Below are 25,720 nucleotides of genomic sequence, written 5' to 3'. Positions count from 1 at the left end.
GGGGGAAGGGAGGTGTTTTTAAGCCTGTTTTGAAACAGAGAAATCCCTGGGCCTATTTAGCAGCTACGGAAGAGGAGAAGGAGCGCTCTGGAGAGGGCTGCATCATGGCCGGCAGCAGTGAGCTCTTCTCACCACCATCTTCTCTTTCTATTCTGTTCAAAAAGGAAAGCTCAGATGGAATTTGTCACGGCACCATAAACACTCTTCATAGAGCAACGCGGTAGAAAACATAAACATCTTTGGTTCTTCGTGGTATTCCCTAAGCGTAGCAAAAAAAAAATCATCAAGAAAACAGGGGGAATAATTTGGGGGGGGCAGGGGGAGGGAAAAGCCTGGACAAGCCTTTTAACTAGGAGGGAGGGTGCCACTGAGCCCCTGGTGACGGCGGTGGTATAAAGCTGCTGTCTGACGGCTGTCACTCAGGGGGTTTCTGCAGGAACAAGCCTGCGGCCTTTCCTTTTTTTTACAGCAGCCACCGTTTCGTAAAATCCATGCCTGCTGCCCAGCCTTTTCTCTCCAACACCCGGGGACCATAAACCAGACCAGTTCTAAGAAATCTCTGCTGTACTTCATTCCCCAAGCCTCGTGACTGATACCAGGGTTTTGCTACTTAAGGGAAGCTTAAATGGTATTTTCCAAAGTAGGGACTTTTAAAAAACAAGGTAGAAGATGAACTCCTGACTGAACTTTGAGACAATGTCACCATTCTTCCCTCCCGGCGAGATAGGCAAGCTTCCAGACCCATGCTTGCCCTACCCCTTTTTCGAATGGCTCCGGGCAGGAGGTTTGCGTTTCCTTTTTGTCTCAGCAACTGCCAAGATGAGTCCGTCCAAGCAGAATTTGCCCAAAAAGGCCTTTGGTCAGCAACAGCTTAAATTTTCTGTGCCACAGCTCGCAAGTGATGCAAACAAGCTGTTTCAATCACAGCTCCTCTCCCTTTCGAGGCAGCGTGTGGCAACATACCAAGTAAACCGTGGATAAAAGGTAAACTCAGAATCCAGCCCTAGGAGACCAGCTCCAGCTGCGTAACGTATGTGTTTGATGCAAAGAGGAGATGAAACTCAATATACTTTAATGAGTTCTGCTTTGAGATTTTGGTTTATTTGAACCTAAAAATCAAAGGAAAAGTTATTAACTGATGGAGGCTGTTTGCTTGCATGGATTAAATTAAGCAAAAACAAAACCCTTGCAAACCAAAACCCCTCTATGCCATTTTATGAACACTTGCAACAGAAATGCCTACATTTCATACTCTTTCAACCACTCTGGACTCATCATCTGGATGATGATATGCGTGCAAGATGCCTCCTGAAGATGTAAACTCCTCACTACATTTATTAAAATCAGCCAAGGGATTCGGGCTAACATTTTGGTAGGAATGGGCCCCAATATTATTTGACACACAGATCTCAATGCTCGGAAACAGCCGTGCTGCCAGGTCAGGAACATAAGCCTTTCTTGCGTGCCCTGGGGTATCACATTAAGGGTGGACAGCCCTTGTGTGGGACAATTTGCGGTCATATGCCGAAAAAGATGGTGCTACTTCCTGAAGCACGATACAGATATAAAGCTACTACACACAAGGGTTTGCTGAAATGACACCTGTTATTTTTATGCCAACCTAAATGACGGGTAAATCCCAGAAAGCAATGGCTGAGCCCTGTACCAAATTGTCCCTACACCATCGGCAAAGGAACACGCGGAGGTCCCAGAGGTAACCAACCCAGGTTTGCGCAGCAGTCTCTAGGTTCTGCTTTTGGACCTTCTGCACCTTTTGGGGACAAGGTCCAGGATCATTGGGGAGCACCTGGGAACCCTCTGAGAAACGTGAGGGTGCTGCTGTTGCTAATTAAGAACAAGATAAGGGGAGCCACAAGGCTGTGCGCATGAGGAAGCTCTAGCAGCTTCTAATGAGCATAATCAGCTACCCAGGGTGCAGCTGCCTCCTAATTAGGGAGGCACTCTTTTAGCCAGTGCTTGGGCGAAGTCTATATAAGAGCCAGGCCCAAAGCACCACCACCACATGCAGAAGTTTATGCAGAAGGTTGTTGTGAAGGGGGAGTTAACTTGAGCTGTAAACAGTTTCAGCTATGGTGGTGGAACACCATGGGACACTTCCCCCAGCAGATGCTGGAGGAGCTGCCCCTGCCGGGGTTGAGGGTTTGATGAGGACATAGTTTTGGATGTTTGTCACGGCCCTCCAAGCCCCAGGGTGCAGGGAGTGCCTAAGGCCTCTCCTTGAGGCCGGGAAAGATGGCCCTCTGTCCTGCAGGAGGTATGTTGTTTTCAAGGAGCTGTGGTGCCACGTGGAGTTCTAGGAGGAAGTGAGCAGGCTGTGCAGCATCAGAGAAATTTCATGGGAGACAGAGAGGCTCTTCTCTGTGACTCAGCAGCTAGAAGAGCCTCAGCCTCCACCTGCAATAGAGAAGCTGCCAGTGTCCACCCCCACCAACAAGGTAAGTGAAACCTCTGGAGAAAGGGAAGGATGGAAGCAGATGACTTCTGGCAGTAAAAGTTCCTGTCCCACCTAAGGGCTTGTAACTACAAAACAGGTTCACCACGCTTGTTAAAAAGGAGCCAGACGTGCCTTTAGGCAAAAGATATGGGCCACCTGAACCTAAACCATGTGAGACCTCTAGGAAGAAGGCGTGAGTGATTGCAATGGATGACTCCTTGCTGCAGGGGACAAAGGCACCCACCTTCCCTATCTAGTAAGGTTTGCTCTTTGCTGGGGACCCAGGGCTGGGACGTTGTGGAGGGATGGCGTGGGCTTGTCCAACCTTCTGACTGCTACCCTTGCTGTTCTTCCATGTGGGCATCAGTGATACCATCGGGGCAACCTGGAGAGTGTCAAGTGACTATGGAGATCTCGGGGTGGCAACAGCTTGGGGGCCCTAGTGATGTTCTCCTCAGCGTAGGTCAATAGTTGGCTGCAGAACTGGTGTTGGTGACAGGATTTTGGGTTCTAGGACCATGGGATCCTGCTTGTGGAGTGGCATTTGCTTGGGAGGGATGGGATCCACCTCACCAAGCCAGGCAAAGGTATATCTACCAGTAGGATGGCTGACCTTATGAGGAGGGTTTCAAATGGCAGGGATGATATGGCAGGGACAGTTACCAGGAACCCTGTGAGTGATGGACAGGGCTGATGAGCAAAGGGTCTGGGGTCATATAACAGGAAGGGATCACAAAATCAACAAAAAATGAGGCTTAAGGGGGGGTCACTTCTAGCATTTGCATGCAAGCAAGGACACACCTATGAGGTACAACTATGAAGAAATCCCCTTTTTTGGGAAATAAGCATGTTGGGTGCTTTTCTGAAGTGCATGTATGCTTATGAACACAGTGTAGGGATTAAACATGGTGAGAGAAGCCTGTGCGCAGCTGAAAGGCTGCAGTCTTGCTGGGGTTACAGAGATGTGGGATGGCTCCCATAACTTGCAACACTTGGGGTGTTGCAATGGAGGGACGTAGGCTCTATTGGGAAGAGGAGGATGGTGGAGCTTCCCTTGATGTGAGAGAACCGATGGAATGCATGGAAACTTGCCTGGGGCTTGGTGAGGTGCCCACTGAGAGCTTATGGGTGAGGATTAAAGACAAACCAGATAAGGGTGACACTGTAGTAGGTGGAAAGTACTGGTGTAGTGGATAAGGCCTTCCATGACAGCTGGAAGCGGCCTCATGGTTGTAGACCCTGGTCCTCATGGGGTACTCTAACCACCCTGGCATATGCAGGAGGGATAACACAGCAGAGCATAAGGAATCCGGGAGGTTCTTGGAGTGCACTGGTAACACCTTCCCAACCCAAGTGATCAGAAAGCTAAAGACGAGAGGTGTCCTGCTAGACCTCATATTCCCCTATGAGGAGGGGCTTGCTGGGGATGTGAAGCTCAGGGGCTGCCTTGGGTGCAGTGACCGTGGGACAGTGGAGTTCAGGATCCTAAGAGCAGGGAGGAAGCAAGCTCACAACCCTGGATTTCAGATGAGCAGGCTCTGGACTCTTTCGAAGATCTGCCTGGAAGTGTCCCATGGGGCAAGGCCCTGAAGGGAAGAAGGGGCTCAAAAATGCTGGTTAGTATTCAAGGATCACCTCCTGGAAGCTTGAGTTTCATCCCAACAAATGCCAAGTCAGGCAAAAATGCCTGGAGGCCTGTGTGGATAAATAAAAGAGCTCTTGGCAAAGTTCAAACACAAAAAGTAAGCGCTACAAAGGGTGGAAGCAAGGATGGGTAACCTGGGAGGAATATAAAAATGTTGAGCAGTTTGGGATAAGGTTAGGAAAGCCAAAGCCCAGCTGGAATTGTATCTGGCAAGGGATGTCAAAGACAAGAGGGGCTTCAATAAGTAGATAGGTAACAAAAGGAAGGCCAGGTAAACTGAGGACACATCATTGAAAGTAGGGGCTGGATGAGCAGACAGTGAGGTGGACTGAAAACAGGCTGAATGACTGTGTCCAGAGGGTGGTGATCAGTGGCACAAAGTCTAGCTGGAGGTGGTGACTAGGGGTGTACCCCAGGGGTCAATACTGGGTCCGGTGCTGTTTAACATCTTCATTAATGATTTTGCTGATGGGTCAGCAAACTTGCAGGTGACCTATAATGAGGAGGAGTGGCTGATATGCCAGAGGGTTGTGCTGCCATCCAGAGGGACCTCAACCTGCTGGAGAAATGGGCTGACAGAAACCTCATGGAGGGTAAGTGCAAAGTCCTGCACCTGGGGAGGAACAACCCCAGGCACCAGTATATGCTGGGAGGTGTCTGGCTGGAAAGCAGCTTTGCAGAAAAGGCCCTGGGGGTCCTAGGGAACACCAAATTGACAATGAGCCAGCAGTGTGCCCTTGTGGTACAGAAAACTAATTGTATCCTGGGCTGCTTTAGGAGGAGTGTTGCCAGCAGACTGAGGCAGATGAATCCTTCCCCTTTACTCAGCGCTGGTGAGGCCACATCTGAGTGCTGTGTCCAGTTCAGGGCTCCCCAGAACCAGATACACGGACATACTAGAGAGAACCACTAATGCTGAAGGGAGTGGAGCACCTCTGCTGTGGGGAAAGGCTGAGAGAGCTGACTGTTCAGCCTGGAAAGAGAAGATTGGGTGGGGTCCGGGAATCTTACTAATGCACAGAAGATGGAGCCAGGCTCTTTTCAGTGGTGCACAGTGACAGGACCAGAGGTGATGGACACAAAATGAAACACAGGATGTTTCCTCTAAACATCAGGAACACTCCTTTACTGTGAAGGTGACAAAGCATTGTCAGTGGTTGCCCAGAGAGGTTGTGGCATCTCCATCCTTGGAGATGTTTGAGAAGGCATCTGGATGTGGCACAGGGCAATTAGTTTTAGGTGGCCCTGTTTGAGCAGGGGGGAATAGAGAAGATGACCTTCAGAGGTCCCTTCCAGCCTCAACTGCTCTGGTCTTAAGGGCTTTATGCTCAAAGCAGCACAGCTGTGAGGGCTCAGCTGTATGCCCAGAGCAGCTCATCAGTTCTTCAAGCAGCAAATGCTGAAAGCAGAGCAGGAAGGCTTTAAAAAAAAAAAAAGGGGGGGGGGGGGGCAAACCAAACCTGGCATTATGTAATGTCTCACTGCTAGTCTCCTAAAAGCGACACACACTGAGTATGATTCACTTCTCCTGACACCAGTATAAGTTGGTATAAATCAACAGTAACTTGAAGGAAGTCACTTTGAGGAAAATCAAGCTCACAAAGTATGAAAGTGAGCAGTAATTTCATAAAATAGGGCCGGAGGCTTTCAAGCTCATAAAAGCTAACTCTCTACAGGCAAGGGCCAACAGGCATTCAGAGTCTAAAGCATCAAGCACCACCTTTTGAGTAATATAATCCCTCGAAACCAAATAAATACAATGCCTCTATGGGCAAAAACACAGAAACAGGATTCAACAGTAGTTCTTTTTGTCTTTCGGCAGTAGTCAGTCATTAACATAAATGAACAGCAACAAAACCAAACAAGTTTATACCCAGTTCAACACCCACATCCAAAAAATGTGTAACTACAATGGCTTGATTCCTCTTGACAACAACAAAAGAGAATTTCATCTGAAAGCATAAATGCTCACCAAGGCCAATATTTTGCTTTGCAGATTCTGATTGGCTTCAGGGTAAATTATCAGTGATTACAGCTAATATCAGGATACAGTGTGAGGCACTAAAAAGAGGTAATTATGAGGAAATGAGGAATTATCTGCTGTTGAAACAATAGATCAATTATGAGGTACAGCGCAGTAGCTGCAGAGCAGCATTCTTAGGCTCTGAGGGTACTGTCTCCTCTTTCTCATCAACCAAAGAGAACCCACAGTTATAAAGCTTAATTATCCTCCAGGAGCTCGAGCTTGCTGACTAATTAGCCTCTTGTTGAGACAATACAGAAAACGACCTAATTCCAATTGTCTGCATAAATAGGATGGCACAGGCACAGTCCTGGCTCTTCCCTATGTACTCATCTCTCCTGCCCAACCAGTACAAATAGAACAGCCTTGATAACCCCAGTTCCAGACAGCCTAAAACCAACAGTCCTCACCTTAAAATAAAATAAACCCAGGGAAGGAAACTTTGGGAGGTGGGGGTGCTGATAAAGAGAAAACAGTATGTTTGAGGCAATGCGTAATGGCAGCCAGAGTTCAGCTGCCGCTTCCACAAGGCACGTTGCATGAAGTATCCCCTTGCTCCTATCAATGCAAGCAGGGACACATCTGCACTGCTTTTGTAAATGCAGACTAAGCTGCACGTGGTGGTGATGTTATTACAGCAGTTGCATCCTTAAAGGAGGCAGGCTTTCTGGAGGAGGTAGGCAGCAGTTAGGAGCAGGTAAGCCCCAAGATCTACAGTCAAAATTGTTAGGAAGGTAAAGGTTGATGGCTTTGGGAGCCAAGTTCTTGCCTAACAGACCACTGTAGTCAAGAGCTATCCCATCCAAGAAACAGGATCTTGCTGTATGCAGCAAAATACCACCAAAAAGGTGCAAAAGCCTCTGGCAAATGGGTTCATCCAGTACCTCCCATCATCCTGGTAAAGAAAATGTTTGATGTCTGGGCCGATGAGCAAAATGGGAGTATCTGCAGTAACATGTTATTCGTGAGTGAGCTTTCAGATGAGTTTACTGCACAGCAAGTGCAAATACCTATTATGGCTAATTAATCAGTGTTGGTAATATTTGCAGTTAGCAAACACGCAGGAAGGGAACATTTCAGACCACATCTGCTCCATACTGAGATGGGAGACACCTGAGATTTTCCTTCCATCTGAATGACTTCACCTTGCTTTTTTGGCATTTGAAAATAGCTATTACCAAGCAGAATTCTCAAAGAAACTACTCTCTATTTTCAGCAAACCAGAATCCCCCTTGCAATCCACCTCCTTGATGGCCAGCCTGGATTTCCTGCTGCTTCATTGGAGTGTCCTGGTTACAAGTACCTGGGTTTGTACCTTCTCTAGCCCCATGATGTTACAGGAGTGAAGGGAAAACAGACAGAAATTTAGTCCTGGGCAGGTAAGCTCTAGACGCCCATTTTACATCTTGCATTCATTTACATCTTCAGATCCCACAATCGTGTTTCACTTAACCTGGAGATACACGTTTTCTTCTTTACTCACATCTTGCTCCTTGTTTGGGCAACGGAGTCCTAAGGGTTATCATTTCGCTGTCAAAATACAACATCTAGTTTTCCTGAAGCCATTGGTCCTGCCCAGGCTTTTTAAAATCTGTGTCTGGCACGCTACGGAGCAGCATGACATAAGCTGCAGACTGTGTATTTATCCGTTCCGTCACCCAGTTTACATGGATAATTCATATTGATAATTTACACCAGCATGACAATGGCACCAAATATTATTTCCTAAAAAGTGCCATGTAAAGACACAAGGATTAAACCTGTGAATATAAGTGCTCCCAAAAAGCCAGTTCAGTGTGAGGTCAAGATTAATTACTGCTTCAACTAGTGTGTTGCTGCAGGTGTGCAAAGGAAAGCATCTTTCACACAGGCCCTGGGGGAAGGCATGCTCCACTACACGAACACCGCTCGTGTTCTCCTTTCTGTTGCCTGCAAGAGGTACATTAAGAAGGAGCTGAGCACAGAAAAGTTGAGAAGGGGAAATGTGAGAGACTGTAATTACAGGGGAGATGCTCAAAGCTGTAAAAAAGCTAAACACTTGGGTCTACCTACTGACTTGAAAAGTTTATCCTAGGGCAATGACACAAGCAAAGGTACTGGCACTGAACAACCTTGTGTTTTGACTGAAGTCTATTTAAATTGATATATGTCTGTAAAGATTACTGTAACAAATAATCTAAAAATAAAAAAAAACCACCACCACATTTTGGAAAGTTAATGCTGATTGTGTTAATATAAGATGGCAGACAGATAGCTCTGGATATTGCACTGCCTTGGAAAATGTACGATTCCCAAAACCTGGCTTGTCCATTTCCTCAGATAAAGTCATCCCAAGGCCCCTACGATGTAGGGATATGGACCACTGAGCTGCTGTTTCCCTAAACTATACTTGAATCAACTCAAGCTCCCCCTTACCACCTGGGTGTGCAGAAGAGTCCAGAAGGGAAGGCTGCACAGCCAGCCTGAACGAGCCACAGCTGGCCCCACGCTGCACTCCTTGATAGCCCCAGGAAGGGACAACTGGCAAAGGCCAGGGTGGGTGGCAGGGGCCAATAATGGGGTCTCTTTGCCCTGTGGGGGTGTCAAGGCTGTTCTCCCCTGGTGGCCTGCACCCAGCAAACCTCAGGCTGTGCTGAGGCATGTCAATGCCCTCAAATGCATCCAGAAATGGTGGCTGACAGCAAGACCAGCGCAGAAACACCCTGCAGGAGTGGTGCTCTGCTCGTTGCTGGCTCTCATCAACATGGGCTGCAGCCCCATCGCACCCCAAACATGAAATTGTTGGAAATCCCGGCCCCAGCAGGTGTCCACCAGGCAGGACCCTTTGTGGAGAGGGGCTCTTATCGTACGATGACAGAAGCTATCTCAAAGTATTTTTAAATAAAGCCCTGGAGGAAACAAAGCACAGGACTCGGAAAGAATACAGAACGGACACAGTAAGGGAGCAGTTCTGCCATGCCAAACTGTACACAAGCTCTAAATAGGCATGAAGGATAATTAGAAGTATATATATACTATGTGAAAGTTCAATTCCTGCTGGGGAGAAGCCAAAAGATCAGCTTCCCACATCCCACGCCAAGGTCTGTGCAGGCACAGATGAGAGCGAGCCGTCCCCCAGCTTTACAAGCCAGCCAAACTACTTTGAAAGCAAAACTGAATCATTTGTAGGGATCCAAAATCAAACCCTCGAGACAAGGAAAAGATGCTGTGATTTGCTTTTTGAGAGATCAACTCCTAGCTCCTAGACTCACCTTCTAAAAACCTGGGTTCCACGCACTCACACATCCCCCAGCTTTAAATCGTAGCAGAGGGGCAGCTGTCAGCCCCAGCCAGGGGGTAGCCCCAGGGGATGGGGGGGGCCACAGCCACATCTGCCACCCCTGGAGGAAAAAGGTGAGGTATGATCTAGAAAGGGGAGCTTGACAACCACATGTATTTTGCTCAATCTAAATATTTAGTTAAAAAAAAAAGCTCACTCTTCTGTCTTTAAAAGGGGCTGTGCTGTGTACAGGCAGCACACCATGGAAAGAGCGTTTTGGGAGCACACAAAGGCTGCTGCTGGAAAACACTTTTAAATTCAAGCTTCAAACAGTCTGCCTTCTAACACCCTCATTTTTAAGAGTGGGAAAATGCGGGATTGTTCTTTTTTTACCCCCTTCACAGGGCGAAAAGGGAAGGACAGGGGAACGCGTTTTTCTGTGTTCAACGGGCAAGTTTTCAGGAGGATTTTTTGCAAGTCTGCTTTTTACCACCGGCATGAAATAACCGACGGTAACCTCACTCCTTTAAGTAAGTTCACCCCTTTGGAGGCAGATACACGGAACACAACGCGGCTCTTCTTCCAAGGAAACTTCTTCCATCACATCACAGATGGGAGGGCAAATAAGGAGGGGGGAGCGCAGCCTACCTCTGCAAACGAAGTACGACGAAGACGCGAGAACAAAAACAAATTCCGTGCGCTACGAAGAGGCCCAGGGCTGTGAGGAGATGTCACACCTGGGGTACAGATGCGCTGGGACGGGACGGGGGCCAACTCTGTCTACAATTCGTGCTTTGCCCTCGCTGCTGCAACGCACAGGCGTTACACACCGATGCTGTGCAGCACTGCGCACCTACACACACACCCCCCGGTGCCCTCCACACCCGATCCCGCAGCGGGGACCCCCCCCATCACCCCCCCCGCCCCCCTCACGGCTCACCTCCCCTGCGCGGCGGCGGGGTGCCCGGCGGGGCCCGGCCATCAGCACCCCATGGCGGGGCGACGGCGGCGGGGCTCCTCCGCGGCGCTTCAGCACCGTGCGGGTCCCATGTCCGGGGCGGCGGCGGCGGCGGCGGCCGGCGGGCTCATGTCGCCATGGCGGGGCCGCGGCGATGAAGGGAGGTTGGGGAGGGAAATCGGGCCGCCGCCGCCGCCGCCGCGCGGGAGTTGGGGGGGGGGGGAAGGGGGGGGTTTAAAATAAAATAAAAATAAAAATTAAAAGGGAGGGGAAGGGGGGGGGAAGCGAGAGGCAGCCCGCAGCCAGCCGCTTCCCGGGGGGGAGCAGGGGAGGGAAAGAAGGGCCGGCGGGGCGGCCTCCCCTCACCCCGACCCCGCCTCCCGCGCGGGCGGGGCGCAGCGCGCGCGGCGGCCGTTGGCTTTCACCGCGGCGGGCGTAGGTGTGTGGGGGGGTTACGGGACACACGACGGGCTCCTCGGCGGTGGCGGGGCTCGGTCCCGCCGCGCCGGCTCCGCCATCGCCATCGCTTCGCCGGTCGCCGTGGCCGCCCGGTGCGCGGGGCCCGCCGGCGGGCGGCTGGGAGGGAAGAAGGGTGAGGGGGTGGGACTCTTTTTCCTCGGGCCTCCCGGCGGAAGGATCTCGCGGAGGTGGCGCGAGCAGCTCTCGCTTCGCCGCAGCTCCCTCCGCGGCGCTTGCGCGGCTGAGGGGACGGTGCCGAGGTGGGCTCGGTGGGACGGTTCGCCGCCCCGGCCTCTTTAAAAGCACTCGCGAAACAATGAGGGAAGGCGTTTATTTACCGACGCCGTCTTGTGCGGACGCTCGGTAAAAGCGTCGAGCTCTCGCTGCTGTTACGTCCGTCCCGTGCCTGCGTTTGCTGGGACGGAGCTCCCTGTCATTAGAGTTGCCTTGTTTGCTGCAAGACGTAAACAGGAATTTACCTTTTCCGTGCTTTTATTTATTTCCTTAGGCCTTTCCCCAGCACGAGGGCTCGCTGTCCCTTTTCGTCCCCTCTGCTCCCACTGACAGATGCCTGGAGTGCCAGGGAGGCCGAGATATTTCCTCCCGGCTCCATTTTATTCCTTTTGTCAGCTCCGCTTAAAAACTGGACGACTAAACTTGTGAGTGCTCAAATTTTTTTGGTAATGTAAAGTCTGCCTTTTTTTTTTTTATTATTTTTTTTTTTATTTCCCCCCCCCGAGGAGGGCTGGGGGTGTGTTACAATACAGTAAAGACCAGGAACAGAATAAATACTTTGTGTGAAAATCCTGGCACCGTGGAGCTTGAGTGGCAAAACCTTGCTGTACCACTAGAGGTTGAAATTAGCAGATAAAAGCAAGAAGTTCAGAGCGAAGGCGACTCATTTTTCTTTAAAGTCCTTCCAGTATCTGTAGTTATTAGCTGTTCAGGCAGCACACAAAGGAGGATTTCCTCTGGAGATAATAAGCGCAGTGACATAAATCAAACATAGAGAGAGCAAAGAATTTTTTCTTTCTATTTATTTCCCGATCTCTGAATTGGTTTGCTAAAAATTCATCTGTCGTACGCTTTTTTTAACCCTTTCTCTAGTAACTCTCAGGCCACGCTTGTAAGACTGCAACTAAAAGCAATTTTTGCTGCAGCAACCAAACTCTGTGCGTAGGGTGAACTGCTCTTCAAATCCCAGCTTCTGTGTGTTGTTCCCTTCCATTTTTCTTGCTTTTTATCTTGAAATAGGATATGCCTTTTAAAACTGAGAAGGTGCAGAGAAGGGTAAGCCCCACTGGAATTTTATCTCGTTTTCCCAATTTCATGCGAATTCTTCTGGGTCTCGTTGTTTAAGAAGTTTGTAAAGCTGTTACGGTTTTCCAAAATCTCTTGGTTCACTGTTGATTGTAGCAGCGACCAAGTGAAGATAACTGAGCTGATGCTCTAGCTGGGAAATTTTTGCTGACCGACACCATCCCGAGGTTGTCCCGCTCCCACAGTTACAGCAGTTCTTGCATATCCTGACTATTTGCTCAGGGGATTTCCATTGGGGCCCTTCTGAGAACATTCCACCTGTCAGCACTGGGAGCCTGAGGTGGCGTGGCACATCCTCAGACCAGCAGACTATGGAACTGATGGTTTGGCAGGAACCTCTAGTGCCAACGTACCGCAAGAGAGTTCCTCTTGTGCTGAATATGCCCTCAGCTGGATACATCCGATTACAGTCCTTTATCCTCAGGAACAGTAGGAAGGGACAGTTGAGGCGGCACCCAACTGAGTTGAAAGTAGCGCAATAAACTAGTCACCTAGGGGAGCGATACTCCTTCCGAAGGAAATCCTGAGACTGAGGAGTTTGTCACCTGGTGCAGGAGGGACCTCAGAGCAGGTTGTCCCAGCAGGGTGATCAGCTAAAGGCGAGGTGTTCCAGGACCACTTCCAGCCTCTGTAGGAGGTGGCCTAGGTCTGGGGACAACCACCCAGGGGTCAAAACAGCAGCACAAGTCGTACACACTGTGGGAAGAAAGACACAGCGTGTGCCCGGAGCAGATGAGGTTTATGGAGGGCACACTGCCATAAGTAAGTGGCTGCCAAGGCCAAGGGATTTAGAGAGACTGCTGAGAAAGAGATGGAGGTAACCAGCAAGAACTCTATATGTGTTTGGGCCTGTGGTCTGGAGAGAAAGCAAAAGAGGCAATATTAATCCTAGGGAAAAAAAATTACCTGGTGAATGTAATGAAGCGCAGCTGGAGTAAGGCCATTGCACCATTACAAGCAGGCGTTCCACATGCAGGGACTTGACGCACTGTACAAAACTCTGACGCCTTGGAAGAATATAAAGACCCCAAGTGCCGCGTCAGCCAAGGAAGAATTACACTTTGGGAGCAAGGAGAAGGCCTGTGGGTGGAAATGAACTGCGTCTATTTTAAAGACGCTTGACAGGAAAACTGCATGGGTACAGGCAGCAGGTACGGTGGACTCACTGTGTGGACGTGCAGGGGGCTCACAGAAAAACAGGAAAATCCAGCATAGAAGGCATTTGTAGTATCTGCCTTTCACCGTATGCAATGCCTGATTTTTCTACTGCTGAGCGGAGGGAAAGAGGAGGCGCTACAGGACTCTCAGCCAAATCCCAGTTTGTGGAAAAGCAGCAGACATTTCTATCTGTGCTATTTAAACACCCTTCAGAGGGAAAAAACAGATGGCCTTGTGGTTTGGCTTTCTGTTTTGCTTTGGAGACCCAAGCGCTACTCACTGCGTGACTTTTGACCAGGCAGTTAAACCCACAGATGCAAAGGTTAATACTAATTTTCATATCCACCCAGCTTATGTGCACGCAAAGTCCAGCACGGGCAAGCAAGCTTGATGAGTTAAAATTTGTATGCAGGCAGCAGCTTCAGAACGAGGATAAATTTACCCTCGTGTTAGGTTGGTTGTGAGGCTCAATTAAAATATTTTGTAAAGCATTTGAATATCCCGAGGGGCTAGAGACATGCAAACTTTTAATAATAATTGCTGCTTGGATTTAGCTGGTCGAGTTCAGCGTAGTGTGGCAGGGTAAGTCTAGTTATTTCTGTGCTTGTGCTTTGACTCCAACCATAAGTAACGTATTTATATTTATTGCTAACCTGAGATCTTTAAAATAGCAAGCAAGTTTTGATCGGCCCAGAGAAGGCAATATTGATGTTGGTTTAAAGGACAAAATACCTTAAAAAAAAAATGCATGGAAAAGTCCTATTGTTCTTTTCCAAACCGATCTCAGACATAAAATTTGTTGAGCAGCAGAGCTCTCGTCGCAAGTCACGTTCATCACGAAAGAGGAAGAGCCTGGAGCATCTCTGCTGCCCGCCCATAGGCAGGCTGAGCTTGGGCCATTGGTAGAGGAAACCCTCGCAGAGGCATCTGAGTGCTCATCGAAGCAATGAGGAGAGATTTGAATGCTGATGGCCCTCGAGAAATACCGTACGGAGGCTTACTCGGGGCTCAGAAGGACTTCTCGGAGGGGACTCCTTTGTTCAAAGACTGGAGTGAAACAGACTCTCAGGAAGCGATTTTTCAAAAGCTGTGAAGAAAGTGGCGCTCTGTTTTCGCTTTCCAGAGGCACAGTTTGCAAAGCGATATTGTGGAACGTTGGGAAAAGCAACAGAAGGAAATGAGAATCCTAAAAAATAGTTTATGGTGAAATTACCTGACAAGACTTTGCCCAGCTTCCTGGGAGTAAGTGCTCACCAAATAAAAATGATCAGTGCATAGGAATCCTTAAAGAGGAATGAAATGGTCTTGAGCACTGAACTGTCTTTGACCTCTCTGAAAACTGAACGATCCAAAATCACTAGTTATTTTTGCAAATCTTGCCCTTTTTCCGTGCAATGAATCAATCAATGGAACGCCAGTTTTCCAAGTAAGTAGTGTGGAAGTCAGTACATACAAATCATAAGACTGTTCTACCTTTTTAAGTACACTAGCTATGCTTGTTGTTACAGGCAATAATGAATTGCCCTTTGGAAAAATAATGATCTAGTATTTCTGAAGTATGTGGCAAAAGAAAAAAAGAAACTAGATGCAGGCTCCTTCATTTCTTTCAGCTTAAAATGTAGATTTCCACTGCAGCTGGATAGATGAACCCTAGCTTCACTTTCATAAGCAGAATTCAGCTGTTCCATGCATGAAACTGAAGCTAAATTGTCGTCCTGGCGTGGAACGGGAAGAAGCATCTGGCCAGTAAGAGAAGAGAGCAGCAAGCATGCCCCCTTTCCAAAGTACTCTACGTTGGTTTACTTTTTCCAAAACAGATGAGGAAAAAAAAAAGCAACATAAATTCCCTGTCCAAATACTTGTCAGCTTTAGGAAAAAAACAAAGTTTCACGATAAAAGAAAATAGCTTGCACACTAAGTGTCTCAGATACCTAAATCCATTTTTTAATAATGATAATGAAGAGCAACCACGGCTGGGCTGCATGTAGCGTGCACAGGCAACAAATTGTGCGATCTGTTCCATCTGTTTTAAATCCATTGTCAGTTTTAGTGCTCTCCCTTATCGGAAGCTATCACCTGTCATGCAGGGAGAGGCAGTCTCTCAGGTACATAGCCACTTGGTTTTTACTGTAAGTCCGTAGAATCACATGTTAAAAGAAGTCTGTTGACATTAGAAATCATCTTAAGCCGAATCACAGGAGAGCCACATCAAGTGTAACATCTCCATGGCCTCTTAGGACTTCATAGCTGTTACCACACTGCGTTCTGACAGTCTCTCACAACTTCTTCCTAACAGCAGGAATATAAAGTATTTACTAGAGAAACAAACCCTGCTATTTGAGCTGAAGAAGATTCCCTTACTATCTGCTCTCACCACAGAGCTTCTTGAAACGCTGAGGCACACTTCGGATTTCATCCAGAACAGTGAAATACGTGCTTACATTTAGCAAATGAAGTGCCTCTTTCACGTTCAGTGATTAATTCTGAGAGGAGAACTGCAGGCATTAAATTAACCTTTTTACCTGATTTATTTTTACTAAATAAACGGCCCGATCGTGTAATTTTCTCAACCAGAACAGATATTTTCTGCACTTGGCTTTATTATTTGGAAAATGTTCTGATCTATGCCATTCAACTTGGTAATAGTAAAACCCTCAGACCGTGTCCCTCACCCTAGGGATCGCCCCTGCAAATCTATCGTTCTTCCTAAAAAAAAGAGATGACTAGTGAGAAACACACGTTGCGACATGCGAGAACGCCAACAGCAGATAGAAATGTATCTCCTCCTCTACAGCATTTCCAATTTTACCCTTTCAGTATTGGCAGCGTGAATGATACAGTGGAACAACTGGCTGATAGTAATATTTCATGCACATTTTTCCTTAATTTTCTTTCATATCTATGATCTATGTGCCTGAATGCAAATTACTATAGGGAAAAAAAATCCTTCTTAGTTAAACTGTCTGTATCCAAGCCTTTTTGACCTGCCCTTCTAAAGGATAAAATGGTGCCCAATTTCTGAAAAACTCTTTTCAAATAGTCATCATCTGCCGTTAAGTTTAATTCTTGTGTAATTTGATTTGAAAAGGTACGGTTTTTTGAATCGCTTTCTAAACTACAGGATAATTTCTTATGGCCTTTCTTAATAGTGCTAGAAGCTAGAAGTACAGGAGAAGCAGAAAATGACCTACTTTCGCAGTCCAAGATCAATAAGTAAATGGGCATTACGGGCATTATAAACGCAGAGGTGTTAACTGCAATAAATAGTCATAAAATTGAAGAATAACTGAGGTAGGAAGGGACCTCTGGAGGTTTTCTAGGCCAAGCTTCTGCTCAGAGCAGGGCTAATTTCAAAGGTAAATGAGGTTGAATAGTGTTCCACATAACAAAGACGATGGGTAAGTGCATGGGAACAGACATCAAGGTAAATAAAGGCAATGACAGCTGTATGCTCTTGAGCGTACCTACTCCAAAAAGGCCTTCAGCTAAAGCAACTTTATCGTGGTCTTCAGGAAGGGAGAAAATGTGAGTAACGATACCTTAGAAATTCATTTTCTTTGGCTCATTTAATACAGGTTTTCTTACACTTTTCCCTTCCAGAACATAAAAATTCCTTTCTTTTCTCCATGTGACTACTTAAAGGCAGTTCACGTTAATTACCTGACTGTGGTTATGCTTCACTGTAGACATAATTTTCTATAATTGGATATTTTATGTCCTAGAGAGTTCATATCAGCACTGTAGGAGTTTATAATCTTGCAAAATGTGTAGTATTTCTGTGAGATCTGTATACGTGCCTTTTTAAATGGATAAGTTGCTGCCCAAGTAATATAGGGACTTGTACTTTTCTGTGTGGGTCAGTATCGTGTTCACTGACGCTCTTTTGGATAGAAGAAAGGTTGCAGCAAAACTGGATACGGCAATCCCTCGTTTCCTGTCCTCGCTCCCGAATCCTTGCTGCTAAAGCCTGGCTTTTCTTCCATTGAAGGAGATGGGATCTTTGCCACGGACTGCAGCGACAGCAGGAGAGCAGACACAGATTAGGCAAGGTGTTGGAGGATTTTCTGCACGCTCTGTAAGTATTTAGGAAACCATGTGATATGTGATCCTAAATACAAGGTTAGGCAGTTTGAACTCTTGAGTAAGACCCAGATATTTCCAGACAGGCAGAGCTACCTACTGACTGTACATCTGAGAAAGTACATCTGAATTATTTCTTCTGGCAAGTATCAGGAGCATGTTAGTGAAATGTGCCTGGATATGGTAGCTTAAGATAGAACTATGCTGGAAATGTTTCTGCAGCTGTTACTTGGAAAACATCTGTGGTACCGAGCACGGAAATTTGTACATCTCTGTTCACACTAGCCCAGAGCAATTAATCTTGTGAAAGAAAGTATAAATTATTATTGGGAAATATGAGAAGGACATTATGCACCAATGGACGTGAAATGACTGAAGGTGGTTATTGTTTGGAAAGAAAGGGAAAAAATGGAGTATTCCATTTCCGGCACAGGAGACAGATAGAGTAAGATCAACAGACTCTGCCAGACTTCGAGAACTCTAACTGCTACTTATTTGAGTAAGGATAACCAAGCCACTGGACTCGAGGGGTGAAATTTTTTACTATTAGTTGGAAAAAAACCTTCTGTCTGTGATAATTTGTGACAGTCTGTGTTTCTACAGTCTGATAAGGGGAAGAATATACATGCTGACATGATTTCTTATTTACAGTTAATGGTTATCGCTATGCAAAGCACAAAAGACTTTGCCCCGAAGAACTCCATTTTAGCAGAAGACGTACAAAAAGGTAAACTTAAGAAACCCTGTGAAAGGCCAATGAGATGTGTTTTGTTCACAGCACACTAGATAATTAACGGATTTTTCATCTCTCGAGGCTTTCAAATTAAGCCTGGGTCATTAGAAGGTAGGCTTACTGAAATGTAATGGCCTGTTGCATTCAAGAACTCAGACTGGATAATCTGAAAAGCGAGTGTGTAAAGAATTGAGAATGTCTTTGGTAAAACAGCAGAGAGCGGCATGATGAGAAATGACGGGGGATATCCGACTGGTGGCCAGAAATTTGTCACCGACTGCTACTGAGGCAGGGTTTCTGCTAAGAGCCCATGAGGTGTAAGTTGCAATGTGTGACCTGTCGTGTCACCTCCCAATAGCCATCTATGAGCTCTGTGATACAGAACATCTGTATTTTGCAATTTTACCTATTTGCTCTCACGATACTTGCATTGCATGATTAAAAAACAGAAATCAAGATGGAACTGTCTTCCTATTGTTTCGTGGATGCTTTGTGTAAAGGGTCTTTCGGCCTCTTAGTGTTCAATCCAAATGACGTAAAATGGATTTGCACCATGTAAGATCTGAAAATAAATTTAAAATATCCATTCCCAGTCTTCGTAACTGAATGCCTCCTAGCAAATCATTTTACTCAACAGCTGCCTGGTTCTACAGTCAGAAAGGTGACTGCTTTTTTTTCTCGGTTTAACTTTTAATGACTAATTTAAATTCCATTTATGCAGAATCCCTATGATTTTCAAAATGCCTTCTGAAATTATGCACAACTACCTTTCTAAAAAAATACTTTAAAAAGCCTTAAGTACAACATTGCCTAGAATTATCTTGTCAATTAAATAAAAGAACCCACTTGAAATAAGTGACAAAAATATACAGTGAATGAAACGCACCTTCCAGTAACAAATTGTTACTAAAAGAGACCTTTAAGCAAACTGCTAGTTACGTGGTCATGCTTAGACAAGCACAAGGTTATTGAAACATACAGCTTCCTTTCAGACAATTTAACTTGCGCTGAAGGCAAATTATTGCCATAAAAGCACTGAAGCACGTTGCTCAGGGATTTGCTGTAATTCTGTTGGCTTCTAAAAGATTACCCTCGCTGCACAACAATGTCAGTGGGATCAGAAGTGGGTCTGCATCTTCAGCTGCCGTTACAAATACTGCCTGCAGTGTCTTCCTGCAAAAAATTGATATTTGCATCTGGTATTATTATCTAAAAAAGACAGGAAGCAATATTTTAATGGACTTGAAGATGCAATATAGATTTCTGACAATAGCTGTAACGGAAACCGGTGAGACTGAGACGGCTCACAAAGGAGCTGCAAGGGGACTAATACAAAGGGACCTAAACCTACCCAACACAGAAATCATGAATAATAATCGTATTCACTGGGTAAGCGATGAAATGTGTCACGGATTTGGAGCCTTTCCTCGTTCCTTCCTTTTTCTCAGGGCGCAGAGAGTGGAATTTCAACAAGGTGGGGCACCAGCAACCCGCGAGCAGCAAAACTGCAAATATTCTTGACGTGGCCCTGGTGAAGTCATCCACGGGTGCCTTCCCCTTCTCACCCTCTTTACGTGAGGGTTTGCGTGGGTCAGGGGATCTAGTTCCCTCTTCCTCTTCTCATGCTGGAGCTATTTTCAAAGGCCTCCGAAATGAGATTTGGTAATGTTAGAAAAGGAGGTTGCATTGGGCACTCTGCTTGCAAGCTTGGCAGTCAGCTCCTTAACGCCACTCTAGATCTTTTCGGCTCTGTGTAGGGAGAGGTCTGTGTGACAACACAGGCAGAGAATCAGGCTCGCCCAAGAATGTTGTTCACTCTCGGCCGTTTGCTCACGCTCTCTCAGTATCGGGGATCACAGATTTCTGTGGCTACCAGCATACCTTACGTGGGCCTGCTCAGAGCCGTGAAATACTAGGTAGGGGCCTATCCACAGTGTTATTCCTGGAGCAAAATCCTCCTGCATCAGTGAAAATTATCAGTGAAGATTTGGAATTTGCTTAATGAATCGAGATTTTAGCACTACAAGCAATTCAATTTTTAGCTGTGTTTTAAAAGTTTCATGCCAGCTACTGTACAGGCAATAAGGACGTTTTCTAAGAAAGATTTGTTTTCCAATAGATTTTTTGATCCCTCTCTTCCAGTAACCTCACCTTGGGAGTCAGAAGTGAGGTTTCTCTGTTGTCAGAGGGGATTCAGAATTGCCTCCTGAGACAGTTTAATGTCAAAATTACTGCTGATGAAAGCATATTTGATGGGTGAGGAGGAGAACGCTGCATTAAAAAAGCATAAATTGTATGAAAACAGACCGAATGTTAATTGAGGCAGTGAAAATGGAGGTCTGAAGCAGTTCCCTTCAGCTCTTAGCATCCGCATTTCATCTCTAGAAATCTGATGCTGCTCTCTTGGTGGTTAGCTGTAGTTTGGCCTTCTTTGTGCTAGGAAGTTTTGCAATTTAAGTTAAAAAGACACACTTCCTCTTCTCCCAGGACTTTGATGCAGCTGTGCTGGCATAGTGGTACTTAACACTGATATAATGGTATAATTATGGTAGGTTTTTTTTTCAGTAAACAAAGTATGTGGTAGCAGTACACGGCAGCTTTATACCAGCTTAAATGCATACATAATTTTATGTACATATCTATAATATGTACAAGAAAGATAGGTGCTTCCTTTAAATATACACTGGAGTTCTAGGGTGTATATAACCAGCTTGTATATAGCCAGGGTTCTTTCCATCTGGCCTGTCCCAAAAATGCAAGCTGCTTGGCTGAAGGTGCCCTGCAGTCAGCTGCGTGTGGCAGGCCTCGCGGCTTAATGAAGATTCCAACAAACAAACGGCACTTCCAGGCTCACTCTCTGGACGCGTCGGAAAAGCGTTTCTGGATGCCCATCAAAAAAACAACAGGTAAACTTTGCCTTTGCAAAACAAAGCAATACGCCTAAACATCACAGCTGTGCTGTTACACATTTTCTTGTGTAGGCTAACTTGCGTTTCCCTTTGTGGTAAGCTTCCTCTTGTCATGGAAATTCCTCTCACCTACCCATGAACGCTGTTAGATGCTATTTCTGCACTGGTTTGCCATACGTTGCAGCAGCAAGACAAAAATCACTCTCTCAAACAGTTTACAGTCTGTCCTAAACTTATTAAGTTTCCATTGATTTGTGTTTGGGTCTTGTCGGCTCGAAATAGTTTCTGCTAAGTATAGCTCCCTTCTCCTGAGCAAACAAGATGGGTTTCTTTTTTCTGCACCCTCCCTTGCTAATTTCCACAGTTATTTTGAACGCGGGGTGTGGTCACTGAGACAGACATACACGCACTGCCGTTGCTCGTCTCTAGATTTGTTCGTGTTGCCAGCAAACCTTTTCCGCAACACCAGCCTCATATTTACAGTAATCCTCGATCAGCAAGCTTTGCTTTCCTCCTGTCTTTTAGGAAGCACATAATAAATCTGAATGAATTCATTTATTTATGAATTCTGAACTTGACCAACCTCCACGAGCACAAGGCGAGGAGTGTGAAATTACACTCCTCGGTACTGCAGACAGGAGCAGCTACCAGTTACCATAGGACGTTTGCTCCTATGGCTACTAGAGGATCAAATGCCACTCGCCTTTAGGGGCTTCTCTCAGGGGAGCAAGTTTTAAATTCTGGCAGATCTATGAATCATTTCGTCTCCTAGACGGGTTCCCTCACAAAGGGCCTAGTGAGGGGAAGACTATGCAAAGGCTTCGGTTCTCATAGCTTTTATCACCAGGCGCTGGTCTCACTGCCTCCCAAAGCAACAGAATCTGCAAAATATTTCTCAGATACATATATATGTGTGTATACATATACACACAGCCTTTATATGTGTTTTCTAATATGTATATTTCTGTAGAAAAATAAAATGTACACACTGAAGTTATTTGCTTAAAGAACCTGTGTTTACTCCCCTCAGTTAAACAGAAAACACCCGACTGTCAAATCATCCCATTTAATTAAAACAGAGATTATTTTTTTTTCATATGATGCCTCTTAAGGAGTTACGAAAGAATAAGCAGCTCTCAAGGGGGGAAAGGATTCTAGGGCTAATCTCGTTTGACGCAGGCTCTCTTGATGTTTGATACTTTACGCATATTCTCAAATGGGCTCGAATTACGTTTGAAGAAAATGCTAATTCACGCGTGAGCTGTTGTCTCTCCCGTTATAGCAGAAAACAAGGGTGTTGGCCAACCTAGACACACTTTTTCCCCCCCAGAATTAGGTGCTAAGCCCCTAATCACTATGTAGCAGCAGTTTGGTCTTACAGGAAGAGCAGTCACAGCTCTGTGACTTTCTGCCTTCCAGTTTTCAACACTGCTGCTTTCCTGGTGCCGCTGTCCTCCATACCAGTATAATGGGATAGCAGTGGGGCACTTAGATTAATTACTGGCTGTAAATCCTGTGGAGCTCTTTGGTTAAGTGGTTCAGAGGAAACTATTGTTCTAAGTGACCCCTATTGTTCTTACCTGGGTGTCCAGCTGCCGAGGGAGCAGATTGCTTGTGTCTAGAGCGTTAATTACCGCTTGTCCCTTAATCATGAAGGTTTGTAATCCTATTTCAATTTGGGAATCCACATGCCACAGGGCCCAATTAACATCTCTGATATCATCACCTTCTAGTCGATACACAGCTATTAGCCATCCTTTACTATTGCCAATGAATTGCTGTGCGGACATGCCAGGGCAAGTTTTGCCAAGCCATACTGGAAGGCAGTTTAGCAAGGCTAGTTAAAATAATACCTGTTTAATTTGATGGCATTGGAAAAGTCTCCCATGACAACACAGTTTTATTTAGTTTAAAATTTGTCTTGCAGAGGTTAATGCCTCAGTGTAAATCTTTGCTTTTATTAGGATCCCAAAAGATTTGAGATGGGTTTTCCTCCAGTTTTCATTCCTATTTTTGTGGATTTCACATCAGCCTTCCGGTTCAGTGTAACTCAAGAATTCCCCTCTCAAAGGCTGTCGTCACTGTTTCCAAACAATGAGTGCTATAGCATCTGTAGCTAAGGAATGTATAACTTCATTTTCACTTACTGCGTCTTTAGGTTCCCAAAGAATGTCAGGAAGGAATTGCTACTCTGTAAAGCACAGCGTGTTACAGAATAGATAAACAGTGTTTTCTCATAATGCTGGAAACACTTCTCATTTCTCCCCCCAGATACACACTTCCCTTAATCACAAATAAATGTCACATCGAAAGAAAGTTATTCCTTGCATAAGTGAAAAAAAAATCAAAACAACCAGATTTTATTTCTGGACCTTACCATGACTCCTGCTTTGCCCACAACACTAGACTGTTTGGCCAGGTCCAGACAGCAGAGACAGCGGACTAATTTTTCCTGTTTATAATCCCAAAGGTGATGAGTGCTTCACTTAAAGTAAGGCTCTGTGGGTTTTGGTTTTTTGTTTTTTTTTCCTCGATCCTACTCAGCTCTTTGCAACAGATCAGTTAATTACAGAGGAACAAAGACGAGGCAGGGATCCTTCTCTCTTAACGTAGAAAATGAGCCCTTCTGCTGCAGGTCTGCAGAGAAAGCGCTGTTGAGCCGTGTTCTTATAGCAGATTTTTCCCCCCTCAAATTACCTGATGTATGAATGATAATTTTGCAGAGTGCTCTGTTAGGTTTAAATTAGTAAAGGGAAAACAATGTATGCGTTTAAGTAGATGTCGGAACTAGCATTTTTAGGATTGTCGTGCTATGTGTTTACAAAATGAATCTTTTTTGCCGTTTAGGTAAACTGAAACATATGTTCCGCTATGTGGCTTAATACAGCGGTCAGGGGAGGAAGAACATCCATACTCCATCTCTGTGATGGCAAGATACGCTTCAGAATGGGGGGGGGGGCGGGGAGGAAAAAGCAGCGATTGCCAAGGGCATTTGGATAACAGAGACTGGAGCTCAAAGCCTCATCCTCTAAACATCACCTAGATGACGCCACTGGAAGGAGTCAGTTTGAAGTCAACTCCATTAAGAGTAATCAGCGTTGTTCAAACCAGAGCAGATCCACAATTCTTACTTCAGAGCCTAAAACTACTTTTATACCACAAAAAAAAAAAAAAAAAAAAAAATCAGTCCCCATGCTAGCTCATTCACCTTGCAGGGATGCAGGGTTTAAGGGTGCTCGGGTAGATCTGATGGTACTACAAGAGCACTGGCCCGTGTAAAAAGTTGTGCATGTTTATGGGAGTCTAAGAGCGCTTGTCATCAAAATAAACTTGTAGAAATTGTTGGCCGTCATCGCTGGCATAGCAGACAGGAACTGCGCCTAGAAATAGAGACCGGCATAGCAACATTGCTGACTATTTCGTAGAGAAGGCGGCTTATTTTTCCAGACTGCGACATTTAATAAACATTTTCTGTTTGTTGAAACAGTGGAACCTCACTAGATCAAACTAAATGCTAATCTGCTGGAGCCGCCACCACAGACTTTTGTCTCCAGTATGTACACATCACGAGTCACTGTGGTTTCATTGGTTTTGTCCTATGACATTTGTTCCTTTGTGTTTGCCCGTGAAAAATAGACAGAACGTGGAACGTGTTGAAACAGCCCCACAAATCCTCCAGACGATGATGTGTTTGGCGAGATCCCGTTATATCTTGTCATGAGGACTCTGTTAAGCTGCAGGCCGAGAAGCCTTTTGATTCGAGCTCTGACGAGCAACCCGCTGGGGGTTCCGCAGGCGGCTGCCCGCTCCTCGCCCGTTAGCCCTCTTCTGCCCGAATCCCCGCACCTTGGATTCACACACTGTGCAAATGGACTGTGATTATGAAGAGAAGCTTGGAAGCACACATCCTAAAAACTCTGAAAAAACAGATCGTCAATAAATCTGACTCTGGAAGCTGTCCAAACGAAGCTTTCCAAGTTTGAAGCCTTCAAGTGAGGTTTTGGAACCCAGATGGGCGTCCTGAATACAGCAACAGCGGGGCGGGGGGAGTGGGGGTGTGTGTGCCCCCCACACACACGGGGAGCTGAGCTACCTCCGGCCGCCCCTCTCGGGGCAGCAGGTCAGCCTTTTCCTTTATCCTTTAATTGCCAAGAGGGAGAGAACTGTGGGGACGGGCGGTGTTTGCCGGCAGCCCTCGCTGTAGAGCGGGGGGACCGTTGGGGTCCGGCCGTTGGCACCCGCCGCCGCCATCGCCTCACGGGGCTCCCTCACGGTTGCTAAGGCGCGCGGCCGTAGGCGGGGCAGAGGTACAACCCGCCCGGCCAATCGGGAACGACGCGGCCTCGCCCGGCGGCCAATCGCCGCCGATAAACAACACGGCGCCGGGTGGGCGGGGGGAGCCGCGCTGCCGGCCAATCAGCGCCCGGGGAGCGCGGGCCAATCAGGATGGGGGAGGGTTTGGGCGGACTTTTTAAAACAGGGCAGCCGCTGCCGGGGCCCTTTAAAGGAGTGGTGCGGCTCTTCCCTCTCTCCCTCCGCTGGGGCCTAGCGTTCCTTCCGGAGGATCGCGGTCCCGCCCAGCTTCCCGTCGAGCAGGGCTGCCTCTGGACGGTTGCGTCGTGCCTTGGTCTCCGGGCCCTCTCGGGGCACCCTTAGGGTGCGCGGATGGGAGCGGACTATTTTATTTCACGGCGGCGCCTCACCGGCCGGGCCTAGGCGGG

The 25,720-nt window shown here is 46.6% G+C and overlaps 1 protein-coding gene across 2 annotated transcripts in view; it reads right to left on the bottom strand.

The window, feature by feature from the left end:
• CCNI (cyclin I) overlaps positions 1-10,526 on the bottom strand; it is a 31,952-nt gene extending 21,426 nt beyond the window's left edge. The window contains exon 1 of one of the 2 annotated variants that reach the window (XM_063335703.1): positions 10,323-10,526. The gene's annotated coding sequence lies outside the window, so the exon portion shown is untranslated. The remainder of the gene's footprint in view (positions 1-10,322) is intronic. The other variant, XM_063335702.1, reaches the window with a different exon arrangement.
• Positions 10,527-25,720: the final 15,194 nt, after the last annotated feature.

The sequence above is a fragment of the Chroicocephalus ridibundus genome, chromosome 5 (genome assembly GCF_963924245.1).
Source record: "Chroicocephalus ridibundus chromosome 5, bChrRid1.1, whole genome shotgun sequence".
NCBI classification, from domain to species: domain Eukaryota; kingdom Metazoa; phylum Chordata; class Aves; order Charadriiformes; family Laridae; genus Chroicocephalus; species Chroicocephalus ridibundus.
This window is presented reverse-complemented; position numbering and strand designations above follow the sequence as displayed.